The following is a 24,368-nucleotide window of genomic DNA, read 5'->3' as shown; positions in this document are numbered from 1 at the left end:
CCTCTTCCTCCATGGCCGAGGTATGAGGGTCGCTACGGGCCTTTAAGTCCTCGCGCCCTCGCCTGCACCCCAAGTACATGCGGACGTCGCGGTGGGAGGCCGGGTGTGCGTCCCTTTCGGTTTCCAATCGCAGCGAGGCTGGTCCCTGCCCTTGGCACCTTGTGTGGGGTCCACGCGGACGCCCGCTTCCCCCTCGGCGTCCTGCTCGGAGCCGTCGTCGGACCCCGCGCCCAGCAGAGCCCCATTCCGCCAGGTGGGTGACCTGTGCTCTTGGCGCACCACAGCCTCCCTTTCTCGGCCCCGGCGGGCAGCCCCTGCAGCCCCCTCAGGAGGGGCCGCGTCCTCTTCCGGCTCCTGGAATGCTGGAGCGCCCCGCCCCGCTGGAGCGGCCATCCCTTTGAGCAGCTCCTCAGGCCCCCTCCCTGGGCACGTCTTCCCTTGACCCCGGGTGCGGTGGGTGACCTGGGCCTGTCTCTGACACTCGGTGCTCTTCTGGCCCCAGTCCAACCCCCTGGACAGTGCGCTTGTGTAGGGACGGGCATCTATATCCGTCCCGCGCCTACTGGATGTGTGGTCGAGAGACAGACTGCGACCGGAAGAAAGCAGAGAGGATGGCTGAGGGACTTGCAAAAAGACAGTAAGAATAAGCCGAGAAAGCAGGTGGAAGGAATAGAGAAGTTAGAGGAAAGCGGGATCTCCAGGGAGGCGAAGGACAGCAACGTAGGAGAAGGGCCCTTGTTCCGTGTAGGAGCGGAGGCCACATTGGTGAGTCAGTTCAGGTAGAGAGTCCGGGGGAGAGGACGGAAGAGTTAAAGCCTTGGCCAGCCTGAGCAACGTGTAGCTGAGACAGAGAAAACAGGTGACAAGGAGAGCGAGGGAAGAAACAGACCAGAATGGAAGTATAACTACCTGGGGGTGCCAGAGAGAAGGGGGACCAAGGGAGTATGGCAGGGAAAGAAGAGAGGAATGTAAGGGAGGGCAGAGGAGCCCCGATGGGAGAAGAAAGGGGCAGGCATGCATGGAGACTGGGGACAATCAGAAAGATTGGGGAGAAATAGAAACTAGAGGGAAACAAGTGGCCAAGTGGGGCGGAACAGGTGTGATAGGATGAATCCAGGGGAAGACAGAAACAGCAAGACAGGAGAAGGGAACAGAATGAGCAGAAACCCAGGGGGAAAACAGAAAAAAAAAATGCAGAGATAGATAGAATGAGAAAGAAAACACATGGTAATGAAAAAAGAGGGTGGACCTCAATCCAGATGATTCTGAGTTGACTGGATGTAGATAATTAAGTTGTGGAATACTGATTTGTGACTTTATAATCTTAAATGCTTAAAGTTTGAATTCTATGGATGAGGATGAGAATTTCAAGACTCCTGTGTATAAGGCTTATATGAGTTTTATATTTATGTGCATCAAGATAATTTCCATTTGCAAACGCTGTTCAGCCAGGGGCAGTGACTGAACTCAGTCAGTTGGGGGTCACCCTCTTCCCTTTGCCTGGGCTGGGTGGGGGAGGAAACAGACGAGGCAAGCAGTGACCTTCACTACACACTGCCTTTGTAAAGGAAGATTACACTTACTGTGTGTTTTTTTGGGTAATGGATTTACATCCCCCCCCCACACACACACACACAACTTCTCTTACATTTGATTCAGTATTCTTATTGTGGCTTGAGATAAATCTGAGGTCAGTTGGCACTTTTTCTGTCAATTTTATTATTTTATTTAAGTTCAATTAGTTAACATATAGTGTATTAGTTTCAGAGGTAGAGTTCAGAGATTCATCAGTCTTATATAACACCCAGTGCTCATTACATCAGGTGCACTCCTTAATGTCCATCAGCCAGTTACCTTATCCCCCTCGCCCCTCTCCTCTCCAGCAACCCTGTTTATTTCCTATGATTAAGAGTCTCTTATGGTTTGTCTCCCTGATTTCGTCTTATTTTTCAGTTGCCACTTTTCTATAAATAATTACTAGCTTCTGAAATAAGCTTTGGTGGCCTATACTCAAGTCATGTTATTCTTTTCTCAATATGATATATGTTTTTTAAGTTTCTATTTTAATCACCCAGTCAATATGATATATTCTTAATTTTTTTACATTGCCACCATTATGATTTAGCTTTTTAAAAATTAAAACTTTCCCTTCTAAATTTGTTTCTGTGTGCTTTCTCCTCTCTCTCCTTTTTAAAGATGTATTTATTTATTTATGGAGAGAAAGTACAAGTGAGCAGCAGGAGGGATAGAGGGAAAGGGAGAGAAAATTCTGGAGCAAATTCCCCACTGAGCACAGAGCCTGACCTGGTGCTGGATCCCTCAACCCTGAGATCATGACCTGAGCTGAAATCAAGAGTCAGCTGCCCAACTGACTGAGCCATCCAGATGCCCCTTTTCCCTATCTTATATATTAGAAAAGTTTTTTGGTAATCACTAAATAATCTTAGTTTTTTTTCAATGAGTACTTGGTAAGATTGTGAGTGGTCTTTTAGCATTTGTAACCTAGTTTAACCAGCTGCTTAATACTCCATTTTCTTCTTTTATGTGATCCGTTAAAACAGTGGGCTGTGAGCTACTAAGTCAATATTCCCCTCAAGTCCATTTGTCTGCTCTCTACAAATAGAAGGATGGCTGGATTGACTTGGAACTTTTTCCCAAAATAGTTCATCTGTTTACAATGAAGAAATTTGCTCACAAACAAAACAAAGAATCTCTAACAAAATAGAAATTGTTAAAAAAAATTTGCTCAGAGTTTATTTCTATAGCTGATCCTTTTTCATTGTGTTCTGTACCAATGGTTATGTTTTTGCAATTCTGTATTTTTAAATGTTTTACTGTGATTTTCTGGAAAAGAGGAATTAAATACTTGGTATCAGTGTGATCAGGTCAAAGAAAATTTTCTTTTGCTGGGGCATCTGAAAGAAGGTCCTGGTGCTTTAAGAGGATGATAAGGACTAACTGCTTCTGGTCCATCAGACTCCATCTCAATTCACTTACACATGGTTCTGTTCACTCAACTCAGACCTTCTCAGAAAGGTTTCCCATTTTGGGCCTCAGTAAGCCTACCTGTCACATGGAGATGGGACACTAGACCAGAAACTGAGTCTTAGCAATACTGACTCCTGAAATGATTGGTCATATTGGGTCTGTGTGTGGCAGTTCTTTGTGTGGCACTTTGGAGTGCTCAGTTGTCATTAGAATTTTAGATGGGTCCCAGTCCTCGAAAACTGAAACACAAAAATACTAGGATGGAGGCAAAGACATAGGCTGTAAGTCCTAGACCATCGTCACCTGTCTCTGCAGCAGGAATAAATCTGTAGGCAAATGATATCACTCGCTGGTACTGAACCCTCTGCGGGCTTCCTGTTATCATCAGGACAAAATGCAGACTCCTCACCATTGCTACACAGCCCTGTATGATCAGGGTCTCCAGCCTCATCCTGGGAACTTCACAGTTCACACAGCTCACTCTGCCCCAGTCACATTCACCTTCTCTCTGTTCCCAAACACCAGCCTTTTCTATCGCAGGACCTTGTCCCTGCTCTTCCCTTCTGTCTCTAAATCATCTTGGCTCCGGCCCTTTCTCATGTAGGTTTAGGCTCAGCGATGTGTGTCCAGCCTCTCTCACCTATCCTCTGCATTGCCCTTCCCTGGCCAGCTGCCATGTTCTGCAGGTTGAATTGTTTCCATGTCAATCACCCATATGAGAAAAGCTCTTCTCCTTTGACTGTTTAAAGTCCATCCTGTTTTCCCTCCACTGGAGGGCACACAAGCTAATTGCCTCACCTTCCCTTTGGGATGTGTTTAGATGCTAGGGCTGTGGATTGGGCTGAGTAGTCCTCAGGAAGACCAAGGAGCTAGGACAGGTGATGAAGATGGTGCCCATATTTGTTCTGGGAAATTTAACACATTGATCTAAACCTCCTGTGGCTGCTCATTTTACTCAAAATTTATTTTACTGTAGTGTCACTGCCCTCTGCCAGTTCCCGGGTCATCCTTGCCGAGCACATCACAGGGAGCAGCTGCATCTTGGGTGAGGGCTTTGCCTTCCAGCAGTTGATCTGCTCAGGGTCGAGAAACCTGATTTCCTTTTGGGAAAGGTGGGGACAAGGTCAGGAGCCTAAGATGGCACAAAATAGGATGAAGAACTAGAGATTCTTGTAATTTGCTGTGAATGGGGAGAGGAGGAGACCTGGTGGCCTCACAACTGTTTCCAGCAGGGCCAACCTCTTGGTCTCCATGCTGGAGGCCCAGTGGCCCTCAGCATGCACTTGTGTGCATTACTGCTGCAGAGCCTGCGCCTATCAGTCTCTGGGTGCAGGAGAGGTAGGAAGATGGGGGAAAATGAAAGTGGCCTAGAGGGTCTGCAGGAGCCATGTGGGAGCAAGTGTGGGCCTCCAGATGGCCCAGTGAATAGTGTGTGCACGTGTCCCAGGCTCAGTTGTAGGGTCAAGGGATGTGTGGAACTCTTAGAAGGGGTGTCTTAGTCCTAGCGGGAATACCTGGAAGGGGGCTTATGGGTAGATGGGGTCTGCATGGGTCCATTTGAAGTGCTGGAGCCATTGTCATGGCTCGGGTTCCCTGGGACACAGAGGCTGATACTGAGATTTGTCTGCTGGATTTAATTGGGAAACTCATGATGACACCTGAGGAAGCATGATGGGAGTGGGCTTAGGCAGAGACACATTACCCTGTGCTTCATCCACAGGGAGGGCTGGCTGCAGCAGGATGGCATCTTGGTCCTGAGGGGGTGGATCCAGGAGGTGCCCCCCCAGCATCTGCTCCACATGGTTATTTCTGTGGGGTCTTCTGGGCATCCTTCCTGCACCTCCTCATATGCGTTTACTCTGTGGAAGTTATTCCAGCAGCAGGCATGAATGGTGGTACCTTTTTTAAAATATTTTTTAATATTTTTTTTATTTATTTATGATAATCACACAGAGAGAGAGAGAGAGAGAGAGAGAGAGAGAGGCAGAGAGAGAAGCAGGCTCTATGTACCGGGAGCCCAACGTGGGATTCCATCCTGGGTCTCCAGGATCACGCCCTGGGCCAAAGGCAGGTGCCAAACCGCTGCGCCACCCAGGGATCCCTGAACGGTGGTATCTTAAACAGACACAGAGACACATATACCTCAGAGCCTTGTTATTCACTATTCTTTGATCGATAGAACAAAACATTCTCAAGTGTTTCCCCCTTATTAAATATCCTTGTTCATGATCTATTTTAGAGCACAGTACACTAGCCACTGTTTTCAGACCTTGCCTCAGTTCCCACTTTGACCCCATCCGGTTAAGCTTTCACAGCCACTGTGCAACTGAGGCCTTCTAGAGACCTGCCACTTGTCAGTCCAGTGATTGGTTTCCTGTTCTCACCTTCTTGTTCCTGTCAGCAGCAGGTGGCACGGTTGATTTTTTCCTCTTCCTTGAGAGACTGATTTTCTTTCTCTCCTTACCCAGCTTGTGCCCTGAGCTCTGCATCCCATGTCCATGTGTCTCGCATCTCTGCTAGGATGTCTAACAGGCGTCTCCACCTTAATTTGTCCAAAAATGGTCTTGACTTTTTCTAAATGTCTTCCCCCTGCATCCTGTGTATTTTGGTTAAGGGCCACCTTGTACTTCCTGGGACTTAGGTATACATCTCAGCCTGAACATAAAATATGTAAGAAATTACCTTAGTTGTAAGTGTTTATAAGATAAGAAAAAGTAGGGATCCCTGGGTGGCGCAGCGGTTTGGCGCCTGCCTTTGGCCCAGGGCGCGATCCTGGAGACCCGGGATCGAATCCCACGTCGGGCTCCCAGTGCATGGAGCCTGCTTCTCTCTCTGCCTGTGTCTCTGCCTCTCTCTCTCTCTCTCTCTGTGACTATCATAAATAAATTAAAAAAAAAAAAAGATAAGAAAAAGTTAAATGTTTATTTAAAATGACAGGAAGAGTACACAGTGTCTAAAATCCTTTAGAGATGTGGGAGGCAAGTCGTAGAAGACCATGCCCATCTGCTTCCCCAGCTGCCTCTCTGACCTCCTCACCCTGTTGCAGCCATGCTGGCCTCTTCCCTTCCCTGTGGCCAGGCTTGCTCCTGCTTCAGGGCCCTCCCAGGGCCTGTCTGGCTGCCTGGGACTGTTTGGCCCCTCACATGGAGGTGGCACACAACCTCTGTCTGCCAGGTCCTCGATTGATAACCACCTTCTCAGGGGAGCCTCTTGGCCCCCTCCCAGTTAACATGCCAGCCACACCTTCCCCTCTGCTGCCTGTCCTGCCTGTTTCCTTCTGTCCCTTCCTCTTCAGGTCTGAGTCCTGAAGATGACAAGCTTCAAGGGGAGAGCAGGTAGGAGGTAGCATATCTGTTAGGATGTCCATCAGGAAATGACAAGAGATAACAAGTGTTGGTGAGCAAGTGGAGAAGAGGTAACCCTTGTGTACTGTTGGCAGGAATGTAAATGGGTGTAGCCATTGTGGAAAACAGCATGGAAGTTCCTCAAAAAATTAAAAATAGAACTGTCCTCTGATTCAGTAATCACACTTCTGGATCTATATCCAAAGAAAATGAAATCAGTATTGAAGCGATATCTGCACTCCCATGTGCATTACTGCATTCACTATTCATAACAGCCAAGGTATGGAAACAACCTAAATGTCAACGGATGAATGGATAAAGAAAATTTGATATATATGTATACGACGAAATATTATTTGGCCATAAAAATCCTACTATTTATGACAACCTGGATGAACCTGGAGAACATTATGCTAAGTGAAATAAGCCAGACAGAGAAAAGGGAATATTGTGTGCTCTTGCTGATGTGTAGAACCTAAAAATGTCAAACTCCTAGAACCATAGAGTATATTAGTGGTTACCAAGGGCTGGGAGGTGGGTAAAACTGGGGAGATGTTGGTCAAAGGTGCAACCTCCCGTTTGTAAAATGAATAAGTTCAGGAATCTAATGTAAAGCACAGTGACTACAGTTAATCATACCATATTATATACTTGAAATTTACCTGAAGAGTAAATCTTAAGTGTTCTCACTACACACATACACACAAAATGGTAATTGTGAGGTGATAATTGTGATAATTATTTCAGTGTATATGTGTATTTCAGTGTATATGTCACAATTGTGACAATTGTAATCATTGTTTCAGTGTATATGTATTTCAAATGATCACATTGTACACCTAACTATATATAATTTTTGTCAATAATACTTCAATAAAGCTGAAAAAGAAAAAACAATGGGAGGTGTGTTGATCTTGCCTCTTCTGGGTGGTACTCAATCCCAGCTTCGTATTAGATTGCTCAGGCATTTTGCAGATACATCTTTTGTGCCCCCCCCCATAGATTCCTTTCAGATGGGGGGGTGGGCAGGTGCAGCCTCGATAATATTTAAAGTGCCCCAGGTGTTTCTGGTCTGTATTCAGCATTAAGCACCAACGCTCTGGGTCCTTCATGTCTGAGGGCTGAGATCTGGGCTGAGGTTTCTGCTCTTCATGGGGTTTGATCAGGGCAGGTCTGTGATTTGCAGGGGAGGGTCAGTGCTGCTGAGGTCCCCATTGCTGCAGTGTGTATAAGGGCTTCACTGGGAAGGGAATGTGATCTGGAGAAAGGGGTGGCCAAACTCACTTTATGGTGTAGGAGTTTTCTGTCTGTGAGCCCCACCTGTGGCAGGGGCAGTAGATGGTTGTCTCTCCCACATGGTGAGGACTTCCCTGTGTGTGCAGTTGTGGCATATTAAATGGCATATTTTCAACTTTCAAGGTTGACTTCTAAGGAAGATTCATGTTGCTTGAGGAAGAAACTCAGAAGAGGAGGAAGAGACAAGAGGAGCTGGAAATGGCTTTTTCTCAGGTAAAATCATATTCTTGGTTGATGTTCAGTTACTCCTTCCTATTGGGCTTGTCAATCTCTAAAGTATCCTTGACACATGCTTGCTTACACTCACTTAGGCCTTCCCTCAGCCCCTCTCCTTTCCACTTAGATTCCATCTCTTGATGATGCAGTGACGTGGAGTCTATGAGGAAACTCCATTGGGCACATCCTGCTGGGCTTCACACCAGGCGTGGATTGGAGATGGGTGGGGGCCCCGTGGTGTCATTAAGGTTGGGCAGCAGGGATTGTTGGGGGCCACATCTGGGTGCACTCTGTTAGTTCTCTGTGAGCTAGGGTAAAAGAAACTACACATAGAAATCATGTGTGTGATTTAATATCCACAGATATTGTATCTACAGATACCCAGTAACTTCTAGAAAAAGAGAGCAATATGTATGAGAAATCTGTTCTGCCTGCTTTTATGCCACCTTGGAAGCTGAGCAAATGAGTCACTGCCTTCAAAATTTTAGTGATTAGGGGTGCCTGGCTGGCTCAGTCAGAAGAGCATGTGACTCGATCTCAGGGTTGTAAGTTCGAGCCCCACATTGGGTGTAGACACTACTTAAAAAAAAAAAAAAAAAAACACTTCAAAATTTTAATGATTGGGAATGGAATGGAAAGTTTTTATTCATCAGTTTTATAATATGAAATCAACCTTTTTGAATTTGGATGGCTTTTATTTCTTTTCCTTGGTAATTTCTCTGCCTAGGATTTCTGGTACTCTGTTGAATAATAATGCTAAGAGCATGGATCCTTGCCTTCTTTATCTTAGAGGAAAAGTGGTCCATCTCTCAGTATTGAGTATGTGGGCAGTGTGCTTTGATTATGTTGGGGTAGTTTGCTCTTCCAGGTTTGTTGAGTGTTTTTATCCCGAAAGGTTGCTGAATTTTGCCAAAGGCTTTTTCTGCATTAATTGAGATGATTAGGGTGGGGTTTTCCCCCTTCATTCTATTAGTACATTCTGTTAGTGTACTGCATGCATTCTTTTGTTCTTGTATCTTTATCTGGGATTGGTATCAGAGTCATGCAGATTTCATAGAATGAGTTTGCAAGTGTTTCATCTTCAATTCCTTGGATGGTTTTTAGCAGGATATGTTAATTCTTCTGTAAATGTTTAGTAGCATTCTTTAGTAAAGCCATCTGGTCCTGGGTTCTTTGTTGGAGATTTTTTATTCCTGCCTGTATGTCCTCTGTAGGTCCTTCTGTTCACATTTGTTATTTCTTCATTAGGTCTTAGTAGGTTGTGTGTTTCCATGAATTTACCCTTGTCTTCTAGGTTACACATTGTTGGCATGGTATTGTTCACAGTACCCTCTTATAGTCCTTTCTAAAACTTGCTGTGTCATTAGTTGGAATGTCCTCTCTTTTATTTCTTTTTTTTAAAAAAAGATTTATTTATTTGAGAAACAGAACATGAGGAAAAGGGCTAGAAGAAAGGGTGGGTAGATTCTTTTAATATTTTAAAGATTTTAGGGATGCCTGGGTGGCGCAGAGGTTTGGCGCCTGCCTTTGGCCCAGGGCGTGATCCTGGACACCCGGGATCGAATCCCACGTCGGGTTCCCGGTGCATGGGGCCTGCTTCTCCCTCTGCCTGTGTCTCTACCTCTCTCTCTCTCTGTGTGACTATCATAAATAAATAAAAAATTAAAAAAAAAAAAGATTTTATTTATTCATGAGGGACACAGAGAGAGAGAGGCAGAAACACAGGCAGAGGGAGAAGCAGGCTCCCTGTGGGGAGCCCAGTGTGGTACTCGATCCCAAGACCCTGGGAGCATGACCTGAGCTCAACCATTGAGCCACCCAGGTATCCCCAGGGGGTAGATTCTTAAGTAGACTCCACGCTGAGTGTGGAGCCATGGGGCTCCATTTCACAACCCTGAGATCAGGACGTGACCCCAAACCAAGAGTTGGACGCTTAAGTGACTGAGCCACCCAGGCTCCTCTTTTTTTCTTTCTTTCTTTTTTTAATGGTCTAGCTAAGGGTTTGTCAATTTGTTGATTTTTTTTTTCACAAACAACTCTTTGTTGATTTTTTTATATTTTTTATCCTCTTTCATTTATATCTGCTGTAATATTCCTTTCTTCCTTCTGCTAAATTGGGTTGTTTGTTCTTCCTTTTCTGCTTCCTTGGGGTGTAAGATTAAATTTCTGGTTTGAGATCTTCCTGCTTGCTTAATGTACATATTTACCTTTGTAGATACTCCTCTCATTGCTTCTTTCACCACCTCCCTACATTTAGGTATGTTGTATTTTCATTTTCATCTGACACTTTAAAAATTCCTGTAGTTTCTTCTTTGACTCATTGCTTAAGAATGAATTTTAATTTCCACATTTGTGGATTTTTCTATTTCCTTTTTTGCTGTTTGTTTCTAGTTTCAATTCACTGTAGTTAGAGAAGATACTTTTTATGGTTTCAGTCTTCCTAAATTTGTTAAAGATTGTTTTGTGGGATGACATGCAGTCTGTCTTTCACGTGTGCTTTGGAAGACCATATTCTGCTGTTGTTGGGTAGAGTGTTCTGTCTGTCTGGTGGTTGCAATAACTTGAAGTTTTTGAACCCTTCCTATGAACAAGGCATTACTCTAAATGCTTCACATGTACTAACTCACTATCAGCACATTGGGTGTTGCATTTGGTGACAGTGCTGTTCAGGTCCTCTGCTTCCTTCTGGATCTTCTGAAACTGAGCATTGAAGTCTACTGTTACTATTTACTTTATACATAAGGAGGCTTTAATGTTCCATGCCTGTGTGTTTATAATTGTTCCATCTTCCTGGTGAACTGACCTTCTTACCATTATAATGTCCTTTGTCTTAGCGTGTTTTGTCTGATATAATATAGCCACCATTGCCCTCTTTACATTCCTACCGGCATGGAATATCTTTGTCCCTCTTTCATTTTTAGCCTATTTCTGTCCTTACATCTGTGAATTTCAACAGTCTAGCTCTTTGACTCTCTCTCACCCTGTTTTTTCCTCCTTTAACCTCTTTTGCTGGTCCCTGCTCAGGCATACCATATGATGGTGAATGGCAAGAGCCCCAGCCAGCCTCCTTCCTCCACCATAATTTAAGAGGAAAATCATACAGTGCTTTTAACTGGGTCATAACATTTGATGAAATGTTCTTGCTTAATAATAGTTTATTCCCCAGTTTCCTTTTTGTCATTTTTTTTCAAGTATCTAATTTGCTGTATGTTTTTTAATCTTAATCTGTTCAATTAATGTATAACACTGATAATTCCTCTAATCTTTTTAAATCTAATCTTGAACTGTTGGTTTATTAGTGGAATAAACAAACTGACTTTTGTTAATGCTTACACACCTACATTTAAATGCATAAAACTGTATTTATATGTTTGATTCAGGTATTTTCTAGAAACTGGAGTTAAAGTATTCTATATTTTTTCATGTTCATACCACCTCTTTACTAGCTTACTATACAAATTGATAAATTGAATTAAGTACAATTTATACATTTTCATTTTCCCAAAAACACTGAAATACATGTGAATGAAAATAATGAAAAAATCATTCAAAATTATGTTGAGAAAGAACTCTTTGCATTTCAGTTAATTTGTGTTGTTTATATGTGTGTGCACAAGCACATGGATGTGTATGTCCATGGTTTTTATAAAAGACATCACTTCATAAATAAGCTTCATATTTTTTAGCAATTGAAATTATATCTTAAGTGCATTCCATGGCCTTCAGCTCTTTTTATACTGTCAGGTTAATCATTTAAATAGTAGAATAGTGGTAAGATTAGTAATGTTTAGAGGTGCCTGGGTGCTCAGCCAGTTAAGTGCCTTGGTCTCTGGTAATGATCCCAGGGTCCTAGGATGGAGCCCCACTTGGGCTCCCTGCTCAGCAAGGAGTCTGTTTCTCCTCTCCTTATGCCGCTACCGCTGCTTATGTGTGCACATGCTCTCTGCCAAATAAATAAATAAAATCTTTTAAAAAATAGTTACGTTTATGTGCATGCTGCATCTATGAGGACATTTTATGCAGTTCTATATTGTAAACCTTGAGCTTGTTTCAAGTTTTCTCAGAGAAACCTCTGTCAGTGTACTTGCAGTGCTCTGTTACTTAACTGTTTGATTCTTTAGTTTCACTTTTAACACCCAACCACCTGAGCTCATGTGTTTGCCATATCATTTCTTAGCTCCTTGGCCAGAGGAGAGTTTCCTACAGTGCCTCTGACCCAGTATTAGCATTCTCTGTAGGATGGGAACAGATCTTCCCCTAAGGAGCTATTGTGCTGATAGCAAGTTAGTACATGTAAAGCATTTAGAGTAATGCCTCATTCATAGGAAGGGTTCAAAAACTTAAAGTTATTGCCACTGTTTTCTACATCATGGTTTTTAGATTCTGACTTCTCCTTAAAGCCACTGTGAATTTTGTCATCTGAAGATAGCACTTGTGCTCTAGCACATCTAGATAATATCACTCAATATGTGGAACATAAATATCTAATACTTTGTAGAGACAACATAGTATTCACTTCTTATGTGTATGCTTCATTCATATATCGTCCACAGAAATGAATGATCCACACTTATTTGGAGAGTATCATAATCTTTTATGGGAATGCATAAGAAATTAAAATTAGAGACACATAAATTGTTCAGAATACCTTAACATGCATCTGTTGAACACTCATTTTAGCCAAATTGATGCTTATACTTCTCTCTTCTCATTTTGTGTGAATAACTTTCCCCATGGCCTTTCGATGAAATGTGTTCTCATTTCAGGGATGGTTGACCTTCAGGGATATGGCCATAGAATTCTCTCAGGAAAAGTAGGAGTGCCTGGACTCAGCTCAGTGGGCCTTGTACAGGGACGTTATGTTGGAGAACTACAGGAACCTGGTCTCTCTGGGTGAGGATAATGTCCTTCCAGCAGTGGGGATTTGCCATTGGTTATCTTTGCATTTTCCCTTTTTGCTTCCTGGGAGCCCCTGCCCTGCTTAATTGAGATTGAAACGCTCCTGACACAGAAATGAAAAGCTTCATAATGTAGCATCTGGACTTTTACTTTCCTCTTCCTTCAGGGGTTGTTCTAGAGTTTAAGAATACATGAAACCAAAGGAAAAAAAAAAAGAAAGAAAAAGGAATACATGAAACCATATGGCAAACTTTTTAAAATATCCAGTCTTCTATTTTCTTACCCTGTGCTTCTGATTAAGTAATTTTTGGAAGAGAGCTCTGTATCTGCATGTTATACTGTTTCCTATGCACTTAGGAGGCAAGCAGTGGAGGAATTTGTGAATGAATTATTTGTTCTTGATTCATCTGTGATATCCTCTCCCCTCAGCCGAACAAAGAGCCAGGGTTCTGGAAAAGCCATAGCATATCACGTTCACATTCTTTTCTTCTTATGAGCAGTAATTTGTTTCTAACCTGAATATTACATCCTTTCTGGAACAAGGGAGAGTCCTGGACTGTGGAGGACAAAGTGCAAATAGCATAAAACCAAATGAGTGGGAATGTGTGAAAGGTGGGAACACAGGAAAGAGCTCAGAAGGGCAAAGAGGAAGCTGTACCATTAATAGTGTTTGAGAAACTCTGCAGTGGGAGAGTTCTGTGGCAAAACAAAGCCTTCTTTCTTGTGAGCTCCCCAAGGAAATGTTTCTCCTCTCTCATATATCACTCGGACTTCAGGCAAGTCACCTGGGTGGCTCAGTCAGTTAAGCATCCGACTCTTGATTTCAGCTCAGGTCATGATAATCACAGTTGTGAGATCTAGCTCTCTGTTGGGCTCCAGTGTCTGGGGAGTCTGCTTGTAATTCTCTTTCTCTCTTCCCTTTGGCCTTCCCCCAGCTCTCTCATGCTCTCAAAATAAAGAAAATCTTTTTAAAAACCCAAATTAATGCTCTTAGATGGTATGGAATATTGCATATTTTATAGTACATGCAAAAGTTACTTCAACTTTGTCATGTTTATTATGAGATATCCCTTTTCATTATATATATTTTTTCATTTTGCAGTTCTCAACAATTTTGTCTCTGACCTTAGTTAATAAAATTTCTACACCCTCAAAGTATACACTCTGAGCTACATGTATATAGGGGCCAATGAACTGCATAACCGGAGGGCACTGCATAAGTAGGAATTGCTCTATTGCATAACTGTAGGCATAAAATCATAATTGTGACTTCTGACTTCCTTCTCCAGTTCCCTTATAATGTATTTTCCTGACCTGATATTTTAGAAGTCAGCTTTCATATTGTGTGCTCTTTCTAGAATAGAAATCTTCCTTTTATTGTTAAGGGGGAATGTTTAGAGCTCCACAAAGTATAACTTTCTATAATATGGTTAATTATTATTTATTGTTGGTTTTATCAAGGGTTACTAGAATATTTTATTAATTTTTATTATGATTGACAGATGTTTTATGCCATATAACTGACATGTACCAATTGTTAATGTTGTAAAATGGCTTTATTTCATGAGTACAGATAATTTTATAATGGGTATTTATAAAATTTCATTTTGTGAACGTTGTTTCATTAAATTCTTCATTTTCTGGGGTGCCTGGGTGGCTCAGTTGTTTAAGCATCTGCCTTCAGCTTAGGTCAATATCTCAGGGTCCTGGGATCAAGCCCTGCATTGGGCTCTCTGCTCAGTTGGGAGTCTGCTTCTCACTCTCCCTCTGTGCTCTTGCTCTCTCTCAAATAAATAAAATCTTTAGAAAAATTAAATTCTTCATTTTCTCAATGCTATATTTGTTTTGCAATTCTAGATTACCATTTATTTAGATTATTCATCTGATAAGCTTGTTTTGGAGTACTTAGCATTGTAATATATTACCAGTTCTTCAGCATTTATATACAAGTATACAGAAAATTCTGTATAATGTTTTTTTTTTCTCGCCAAGTATGAGATATGCATTTACTGCCCATTGGTATGTGCTTTGGGATGGTGGAAAAATACCCTATCTTACAACAAGTGTTGACAAGGATGTGGAGAAAAAGAACCCTCTTGTACTGTTGTTGGGAATGCAAACTGGTGTAGCCCATGTGGAAAAGAGTATGGAGGTCCTTCAGAAAGTTAGAACTACTAAGATCCAACAATTGCACTACTGGGTATTTACCCCCAAATTATAAAAACACTAATTCAGGGGATCCCTGGGTGGCGCAGCGGTTTGGCGCCTGCCTTTGGCCCAGGGCGCGATCCTGGAGACCCAGGATCGAATCCCACGTTGGGCTCCTGGTGCATGGAGCCTGCTTCTCCCTCTGCCTGTGTCTCTGCCTCTCTCTCTCTCTCTCTGTGACTATCATAAATAAATTTTAAAAATTAAAAAAATAAAAATAAAAATAAATAAAAACACTAATTCAAAGGGATACATACACCCGATAGCAGCATTATTTACAATAGTCAAATTATGGCAGCAGCCCAAGTGTCTATCAACATATGAATGGATAATGGATAAAGAAGATAGATATATACAGTAGAATATTATTCAGCCTTATAAAAGAGAATGAAATCTTGCCACTTGCAATGACATAGATGGAACTAGAGAATATAATGCTAAGCAAAATAAGGCTATCAGAGAAAGACAAATACCATATGATTTCATTTATATGTGGAATTTAAGAAACAAGGCAAACAAGGAAAGGGAGAAGAAAAAGGGAGAGAGACCACCAAGAAGCCACCTCTTAACTATAGAGAACAAACATGGTTACCAGAGGGGTGGTGGGTCAGGGAAGGGTTAAATAGGTGATGAGGATTAGGGAGTGTACCTGTTCTGACAAGGATCAAATGATGTATGGAATTGTTGAATCACTATATTGTACACCTGAAACTAATAGAACACTATATGTTAACTATATTGGAATTAAAAAAGAAAAATATCCTTTCTTTAAGAGCTACTATAATTTTGTACAGCACGAGTGTTTTTGTCATTGGGTGTTTGAAACTTGGCTTTCCTAAAATTAATTTGTATTACAGATGAACACTCTTTCTTTGCTTAAAAAGAATCCTATTTCTTTATTCCTAAAAGTTTGAAGATCATGGGAAGTTTTATAACTTTTCAGTATAAATACTACTTTTGTTGTAATACTGTTTTCAACACATAATGTTTATTTGTGAACTGTAATTAATAGGATACCTATGGCTGTTTATATCTTATAGATATCTCTCCTACACATGTGATCAAGAAATTACAACCAAAGGAGAACAGTGATACAGAAGTATTCCAGACAGTGATGTTGCAAAGGTCTGAAGGCTATGAAATCAAAGATTTTTTCTTCGGGAAATCCAGGAAAATATGCATGACTTTGAGTGGCAGTGGAGACATAATGAAATAAATTACAAAGAAATGTCTGTATCCCATAAACACAATCTCACTGACAGAAGAGATCAGCATGGTAAAAGTGATGCAGGAAACAAGCATGTTATAAACAGGCTTGGATTAAGCTTTTGGGATGAACTACACATGTGTCAAACTGAAGGTAAAACTTATGAATGTAATGTACTTGAGAAGTCTGTCAACAATGGTTCTGGAGTTTCACCACTTCAGAAAATTCCTCCTAGGGTCCAAACCAACATTGCTAATAAATATGGGAGTGATTTTATTCCCATTGACACTGACGCAAGACCAAAAAGCATATAGGGGGCAGCCCGAGTGGCTCAGCAGTTTAGCGCTGCCTTCAGCCCAGGGCATGAAGCTGGAGACCCGGATCGAGTCCCATGTCGGGCTCCCGGCATGGAGCCGGCTTCTCCCTCTGCCTGTGTCTCTGCCGCGCGCTCTCTCTCTCTCACTAATAATAAATAAATCTTTAAAAAACAAAAAAACAAAAACAAAAAGCACATAGGGAAAACTTTACAAATGTCATGACTGTGGCAAAACCTTTAATCAGGGCTCACACCTCACTAAACATCAGATAACGCGTACAGGAGAGAAACCATATACATGTAATGTATATAGAAAGGTCTTCAGTCAAAATTCAAACCTTGTAAGTCATGAGAGAATCCATACTGGAGAGAAACCTTACAATGTAATGAATGTGGCAAAGTCTTTAGTCAAAATTAACACCTTGCAAATCACTGGAGAATACACACTGGAGAGAAACCTTACAAATGTAATGAGGCAAAGCCTTTAGTGTGTGCTCAAGCCTAGCGGACAATCAGGTAATCCATACTGGAGAGAAACCTTATCAATGTAATGAATGTGGCAAGGCTTTTTGCCAAAGTTTGATACTTGTAAAACATCACAGAATTCATAATGGAGAAAAACCACATAAATGTAATGAGTGTGGTAAAGCTTTCATCCAAAGTGCAAGCCTGATTGGCCATCAGAAAAGTCATACTGGAGAGAAACCATATAAATGTAATGTGTGCTGCAAAGCTTGTATTGTGTGTTCAAGCCTAATAAGCCATCAGGTAATCCATACTGGAGAGCAATCTTATAAATATAATGAATGTGGCAAGGCTTTTATCAAGCATTTGCACCTTAGGTATCATGAGAGAATTCATACTGGAGAGAAACCATACAAATGTATTGAATGTGGCAAGGCCTTCAGACAATGGTCTGACATCAGGATTCACCAAAGAATTCATACTGGAGAGAAACCTTTCAAATGCCATGAGTGTGCAAAGCCTTTACTCAGGGTTCACACCTCACTAAACATCAGATAACCCATACAGGAGAGAAATCATATAAATGTGACATATGTGGGAAGTTCTTCAGTCAAAATTCACACCTAGCAAGTCATTGAAGAATCCATACTGGGGAAAAACCATATAAATGCAGTGCATGTGGTAGAGCCTTTAGTGTGAGGTCAAGCCTAACTTACCATCAGGTAATTCATACTAGAAAGAAACCTTACCAATGTAATGAATGTGGCAATGCCTTTACCAATCGTTCACACCTTAGGCATCATAGGAAAAATCATACTGGAGAGAAACCATGCACATGTGTTGAATGTGGCAAGACCTTTAGGCAGTGGTCTGACATCAGGATTCACCAAAGAATTCATGCTGGAAAGAAACCTTTCAAATGCCATGAGTGTGGCAAAGCCTTTACTCAGGGCTCACACCTAAGTATGCATCAGATAATCCATATGGAGAGAAGCCATATAAATGTGATTGATGTATGTGGGAAGGTCTTCAGTCAAAATTCACACCTAGCAAGTCATCAGAGAATCCATACTGTAGAGAAACCTTACAAGTGTAATGAGTGTGGCAAGGTCTTCAGTCAAAATTCACACCTTGTAAATCACCAAAGAATCCATACAGGTGAGAGACCTTACAAATGTAATGACTGTGGCAAATCCTTCAGTGTCCATTCAAGCCTAAGTAACATCAGGTAATCCATACAGGAGAGAGACCTTACAAATTAATGAGTGTGGCAAGGCTTTTAACAGGGGTTCACACCATAGGCTTCATGAGAAAATTCATACTGGAGAAAAGCCATACAAATGTATTGAATGTGGCAAGGCTTTTAGACAATGGTCTGACCTCAGGATTCACCAAAGAACTCATTCTGGAGAGAAACCTTACAAATGCCATGAGTGTGGCAAAGCCTTTACTCAAGGCTCACACCTCACCAGTCATCAGATAATCCATACTGGAGAGAACCTTACAAATGTACTGAATATGGCAAGACTTTTAGATATTGCCTTAAATGCAGGGTTCACCAAATAGCTCATATTTACAAGTACAACAAATGTTGTAGTTTTAACTACAAAGTTTTAAATTCATATTTTTCACTAGATAAGAGTAAATATGTTGGAAATAAATACATATATGTGTGGCAAAGTTTTTACCCAAAGATCAAAAATTGGGGAACATACTACAGCAATACCTTATAAATGCAAGGAATATGGCAAAGCCCTTACCTGGGGTTCCAATTATTTTGCAAAAACAGAGTCCGTGTTGAAGAGAAACCATGTAAATGTGCAGAGCTGTTATCCGGGCCTCACAATGACATCAGAATATACATCTTTCAGAGAAACCACACAAAAGTAATGGTCATACTTGGGCTTCTGTCCCAACATAAAAACTGTGGAACACTGGAGGATTTATATCAGAGAGCCACCTTACAAATATGAAGAATGTCCTAAGATTTTTCATCAAATGTAATGAGAGAATTTATGAAGGGGAAACTACACTAAATCCGTTGAATGTGGAAACACCTTTAAGAAACTGTGTGTCCTTGGGATTCACCAATGAATTTGTACAGGGGAGAATTCTTAGAAATTCTTACAAATTTGGTAAATTTTTTGACAATTCACAGATCACACATCAGAGAATCCAGGAAAAACTGGATATAACTGGAATAAGTCTTTAGTTCTTTGAGATTAACCTGAGATGTTACTGCAGAATAATTATGTCAATGTTAAAACTTCTATGGGAACAGGAACATGTGTGGAAGTAGCTCATTATTTTCTGTGTATAAGATATTTATTTACTTGAGTTTTCTTGAAAAGGCTCTGTTACTACTTATGAGTTTCAACCTGAAGTTTGATCTTAAGCCTTCCTTACAGGCCTTTCCTGATGGTCTCTGGATAAGATGAAGGGGCCTACTTCATTGGGTGAGACTCGTTCATATCCATGTTCCCTGAAACAACAAGGACACTGAGTTGTCAGATTCAGTATTGTGTGAATTTGCATTGGAGGAGGGGCAGAGAATAATGCAAAACCACCACAGAAGTTGTCATGCTAGTTACATTCAGGGCCCCCTTCTCTGGCTGAATTATAAGGATTGGCCTTTTCATGGGAGGACAATGATAGTTTGTTTCCTAGGGATTATGTGGTAGAAACAATGCAAGGGAAGATGGTAATAGCAGTTCTATACTGTGAATGACAAACTGATATGTTATTAACGACTGATTTCCCTTTTCTTGGAAATTGAAGATAGTGATTATCTGAGAAAGCAGTGGAATGGAAAGAACCAGAACAGTATGTGCATGATTCATAGTTAACTCCTGCCATTACCTTTTGCTACTGTTTTCTTCAGAATGTATCATAGCTCTAATGCTTTAATTAACAAAGTTTAAATAATTTTCCCATAATCCTGAAGGAGTCATGTTCTTTTTCCAACACAGTTTATCCCACCTCTGTAGAGTACTTCATAACACACACTAACAGTGCACCATTAGGCTCTCAAGGTTGAAAGAATCTATAATTTCCTTCCATGATAGAATCAAAGAACAATTTGGGGATTATATACTTACCCTTTGCACCTGAATTATTCTCTCCATATTCTGCCCCAGGATATTTATGTTGCAATAATGAAAAATGCCATAGCAATGCAAGTTCAAGACTCTGCTCCCCTAAAACCTGCCCCCCATCCATGAATATGCACCATGGAATTATATTTCTTAATGTGTTTTGTGCCCAAATAAAAACTCATGGTATGCACCTTGATTTAAATAAAGCAAAAATAGGGATGGCTGGGTGGCTCAGTGATTGAGCATCTGCCTTTGGCTCAGGGCGTGACCCCAGAGTACCAGGATCAAGTCCCACATCAGGCTCCCTGTGTGGAGCCTGCTTCTCCTTCTGCCTATGTCTGCCTCTCTGTGTCTCTCATGAATAAATAAAATCTTTTTTATTTTTATTTATTTTTTTAAAGATTTTATTTATTTATGAGAGAGAGGCAGAGACACAGGCACAGGAAGACGCAGGCTCCATGCAGGGAGCCCGACGTGGGACTCGATCCTGGGACTCCAGGATCATGCCCCGGGCTGAAGGCAGGCACAAAACCCACTGGGCCACTCAGGGATCCCATAAAATCTTAAAAAAAAAAAGAAAGGAACATAGCATGAAAAATTCAGAAATAAAATAATTTCAAAAATAAGCTAAAAATTGAGCTTGGAGCAGTCATGAAGTAATTTAGGATGAACAGTATACAGTGAGAACATTTGTTTATTTTATAGATACAGGGAGAACATTTGTTTATTTAATAGATAAATTAGGAATTTCATATATACACCCTCCAAGACATCTTTTGTTCTTTTGCACTGTGGCCATCCACTTGAACAGGTGGAACCCTAAACAAAGTTGGGTTTGGATATCAAGACTGGTGATACCATGCACTAAAAGTGTTATGAGAACATTGGTTACCTAATGAAAAGTTCTAGGGTTAGCACAGGAAACTTCCAAACTGGTCCAAAAATGACTTGAGGGAACAGGAAATGGTGACTGATTTGGAGTGCTAAAGTGGTTAATGGGTGGAGCTGTCGGGAAGGGTGCCCATTGTGGTTTGAACTTCCAGCTGGTTTCAAGGAGGAAGCACCCAAGCTTTTATTATCAGCTTGCCCAGATAGGCAGAATAGAGGTTGTAATGAGCCTTAAAAGTTGTCCGTAGTCAACCATCAAAACTGGATACTCTTTAGTAAAAACACTGAATGTATACCCACAAAATTCCTGATTTCTTGGTTGGGAAAAACAAAATTTTCTTCATGCCAATAATGTATTCCTTTTCCTCCTGTTCACATAGTTTCCGTTGTATGGTATGGTTGTTGAAAATGCTTATTAAATGCTATTTAGGGATCCCTGGGTGGCGCAGTGGTTTGGCGCCTGCCTTTGGCCCAGGGCGCGATCCTGGAGACCCGGGATCGAATCCCACGTGGGGCTCCCGGTGCATGGAGCCTGCTTCTCCCTCTGCCTATGTCTCTGCCTCTCTCTCTCTCTCTGTGACTATCATAAATAAATTTAAAAAATTTTTTTTAAATGCTATTTAGATAAATTGCCCTAAGATATTTTTACACTAGTTTAATGCAAGTTGTTTGGAAATGTTTATTAGATAAAAAAACTACTACTAGAAGCAAATCTCCAAAGGATTTTAAAAGATCAATTTCAAGTAGCTGCATCTCTGAAAACAGGGCAGAGCAATAGCAAAGAAAAAAAATTCCTTTGGTTCCAGAAAATCTGAAAAAGAGGAAGGCTTCTCAGGCCCTTAAAGCCACTCAAACAAAGCAGACTTGGACAAGAAGGAGTAGAAGAAAGGAAAAGAACTCAAGTTTAAGCAACTGTAATGGTTCCTAAATGATACTTGGTGGCAGCAGTGTGACAGGGTGCACCTTAGACAACTGGAAGTGAAACCTTGTGGCTTGGAAGTGCCAGATAAACATTCCTTGGCCTTCGTTGTACATATCCAAAGGATTAATGGGGTGAGTTCACTGGTGCAGAGGACCATTGCAGGGCTGTGTCTGCAGATTTTCAGTCGTGTCTTTTTCAGAGTAACCCCCCAGACCATGAAGATGCTGAGGATAGTGGAATCTTATGTGACCTGGGATTTCCAAATCTGAAGTCTGTCCGGGACCTCATCTTGAAATGTGGACAAGCCAAGGTCAAGAATAAGTCCATCCCTTTGACAGACAACACAGTGATTGAGGAGCACCTGGGGAAGTATGGTGTTATTTGCTTGGAAGACCATTCATGAAATTGCCTTTCTGGGGAACTCTGAATTCTTACGTCTTTCCATCTCTCAGTGGCCCATCAAGCCACCAAGAATCGAGTAGGCTTTCCTCAAGGAGGTAGGTTTACCTGGCTATCAAGGTGAATGCATCAATCAGCTCATTCAGCAACTGAATTAAACCCAGAATATTTAAAAGCACAGCACATTGGTGGCATGTGTTTTGTCTTCTGGAATTGTCACCAGTATCTTCAAAGATTACTTTCTGCTATATCTTCAGAAACTAGAGGAAGGGTAAAGGAAAAGATGATGATGCTCCTGGCAGGCACTTCTCATCACAGCCCAGTTCCAAGGAAAAGTTCCAATGTGTTTTCCACATTGGCTCCCACTGCCACCTCTCAAGTCAGCAAAGGACTCATGCCATGGAAGGAGTCCTGCTGTGTCACATCTTCTATCCTGAGGTTTAATGTTGGTGAACAAATACCCAAACCTGAATACAAAATAGCAGTGGAGGAGCAGCCCGGGTGGTTCAGCAGTTTAGCATTGCCTTCAGTCCAGGGCCTGATCCTGGAGACCCGGGGTCAAGTCCCACGTCAGGCTCCCTACATGGAGCCTGCTTCTCCCTCTGCCTGTGTCTCTGCCTCGTGTGTGTGTGTGTGTGTGTGTGTGTGTGTGTCATGAATAAATAAATAAAATCTTTTTTAAAAAGGATATAAAAGATTAATTTCAAACTATGATCTTAAGATCTATGTTACCTGATCTGTTTTCAAATGTAGTAAAAAAAAAAAAACTTAATATAGTTTTTCTTTACTGTGATATTTTTCCTTTCACACATTGTGACCCAGGTGGTATGTTTAGTTTACATTTTCCCCCTGTTTTATAACAAGCGGTACATAAACCCATGGGTTGTTTTGAGACTTTTGTGACATGAAAATGCACATAAGGCACATAATTTTGTACAAAGTAGGTACAAAATATGGAGTTCCTTCAGGTCTTCAGTGACGTGACTTGAATGGCCAGATGGTTAACTGAAATCTCATGTGATAGTTGGTTGTGGTCAGGGGCTTGAAAATCAAGTGTGTGGAGGTTAACAACCACACAGTGAAGTAAATGAAAATATAATGACGAATAAGATAGAAAGTCGCTGAGATTCCAACTGTAGTTTCTGACAAGGCGATAATCTGCATTATAAATTCCTGGAGTCACTCTGCCATTTCCCAGTAACTGATACCTTTCAGATCCAGAGGACCCTGCACTGAAACATGGGCTCATATTTCTTCTACTTTTTCCTTTTTGAGCAATCATACATGATATATTTTTAAAAGATTTTTATGTATTTATTCATGGGAGACACAGAGAGGGAGAGACATAGGCAGAGAGAGAAGCAGCCTGATGTGGGACTTGATCCCAGGGTCCTGGGATCACAGTCTCAACCACTGAGCCATCCAGGTGCCCCGACACATATTTTAAATTTCAGTTTTCAGGTGTAAATTGTTAGTATGTAGAAATGCAATAGATTTTTACATGCTTTTGTATTCTAACATCTTGTAAATTTTACTTTTCCTAGGAATTGTACATTCCTTTGGATTCTCTACATATACATCTTCAAAAATGTTCCTGGTGATGCAGTGAAAAATTACCACAAACTGAATGACTTCAACTAATATGTATTCTCTTACAATTCTGGAGGCCACATGTGTAAATGGATCCAATTTGTTTTCTTACCTTCCCACATCCAGAGGCTGCTTATATCCTCTGCCTGATAGTCCCCTTCCTCCATTTTTAAAAGCCAGCAAGATAGCGTCTTAAAACTTGTTTAACTCTTCCTCTTGGCTTCCATCACTTCACCAGCTTCTACATGACTAATTCTACCTGCATCCTTTTTTAAAAAAATTTTTATTTATTTTTTCATGAACAGAGAGAGGCAGAGTCACAGGCAAAGGGAGAAGCAGGCTCCATGCAGGGAGCCAATTTGGGACTCAATCCTGGAACTCCAGAGCCGAAGGCAGACGCTTAACCGCTGAGCCACCCAGGTGTCCCTACCTGCATCCTTCCTATAAGGATCCTCAGGACCTTACCACACTTACCAGATCATCCAGGATAATCTCCCACCTCACGATCTTCACCAGAGCACATCTGCAAATTCCC

The 24,368-nt window shown here is 41.4% G+C and overlaps 3 pseudogenes; all 3 read left to right on the top strand.

The window, feature by feature from the left end:
- The first annotated feature begins 69 nt into the window (after positions 1–69).
- LOC106559042 lies at positions 70–16,568 on the top strand (annotated as a pseudogene).
- Positions 16,569–16,677: 109 nt separating this feature from the next.
- On the top strand, positions 16,678–18,541 carry LOC119871027 (annotated as a pseudogene).
- A 2,051-nt stretch (positions 18,542–20,592) lies between these two features.
- LOC106559276 lies at positions 20,593–23,572 on the top strand (annotated as a pseudogene).
- Positions 23,573–24,368: the final 796 nt, after the last annotated feature.

The sequence above is a fragment of the Canis lupus genome, chromosome 1 (genome assembly GCF_011100685.1).
Source record: "Canis lupus familiaris isolate Mischka breed German Shepherd chromosome 1, alternate assembly UU_Cfam_GSD_1.0, whole genome shotgun sequence".
Lineage (NCBI taxonomy): Eukaryota > Metazoa > Chordata > Mammalia > Carnivora > Canidae > Canis > Canis lupus.
Note: the sequence above shows the minus strand (reverse complement) of the source record. Positions and strands in the feature narration are given on the sequence as shown.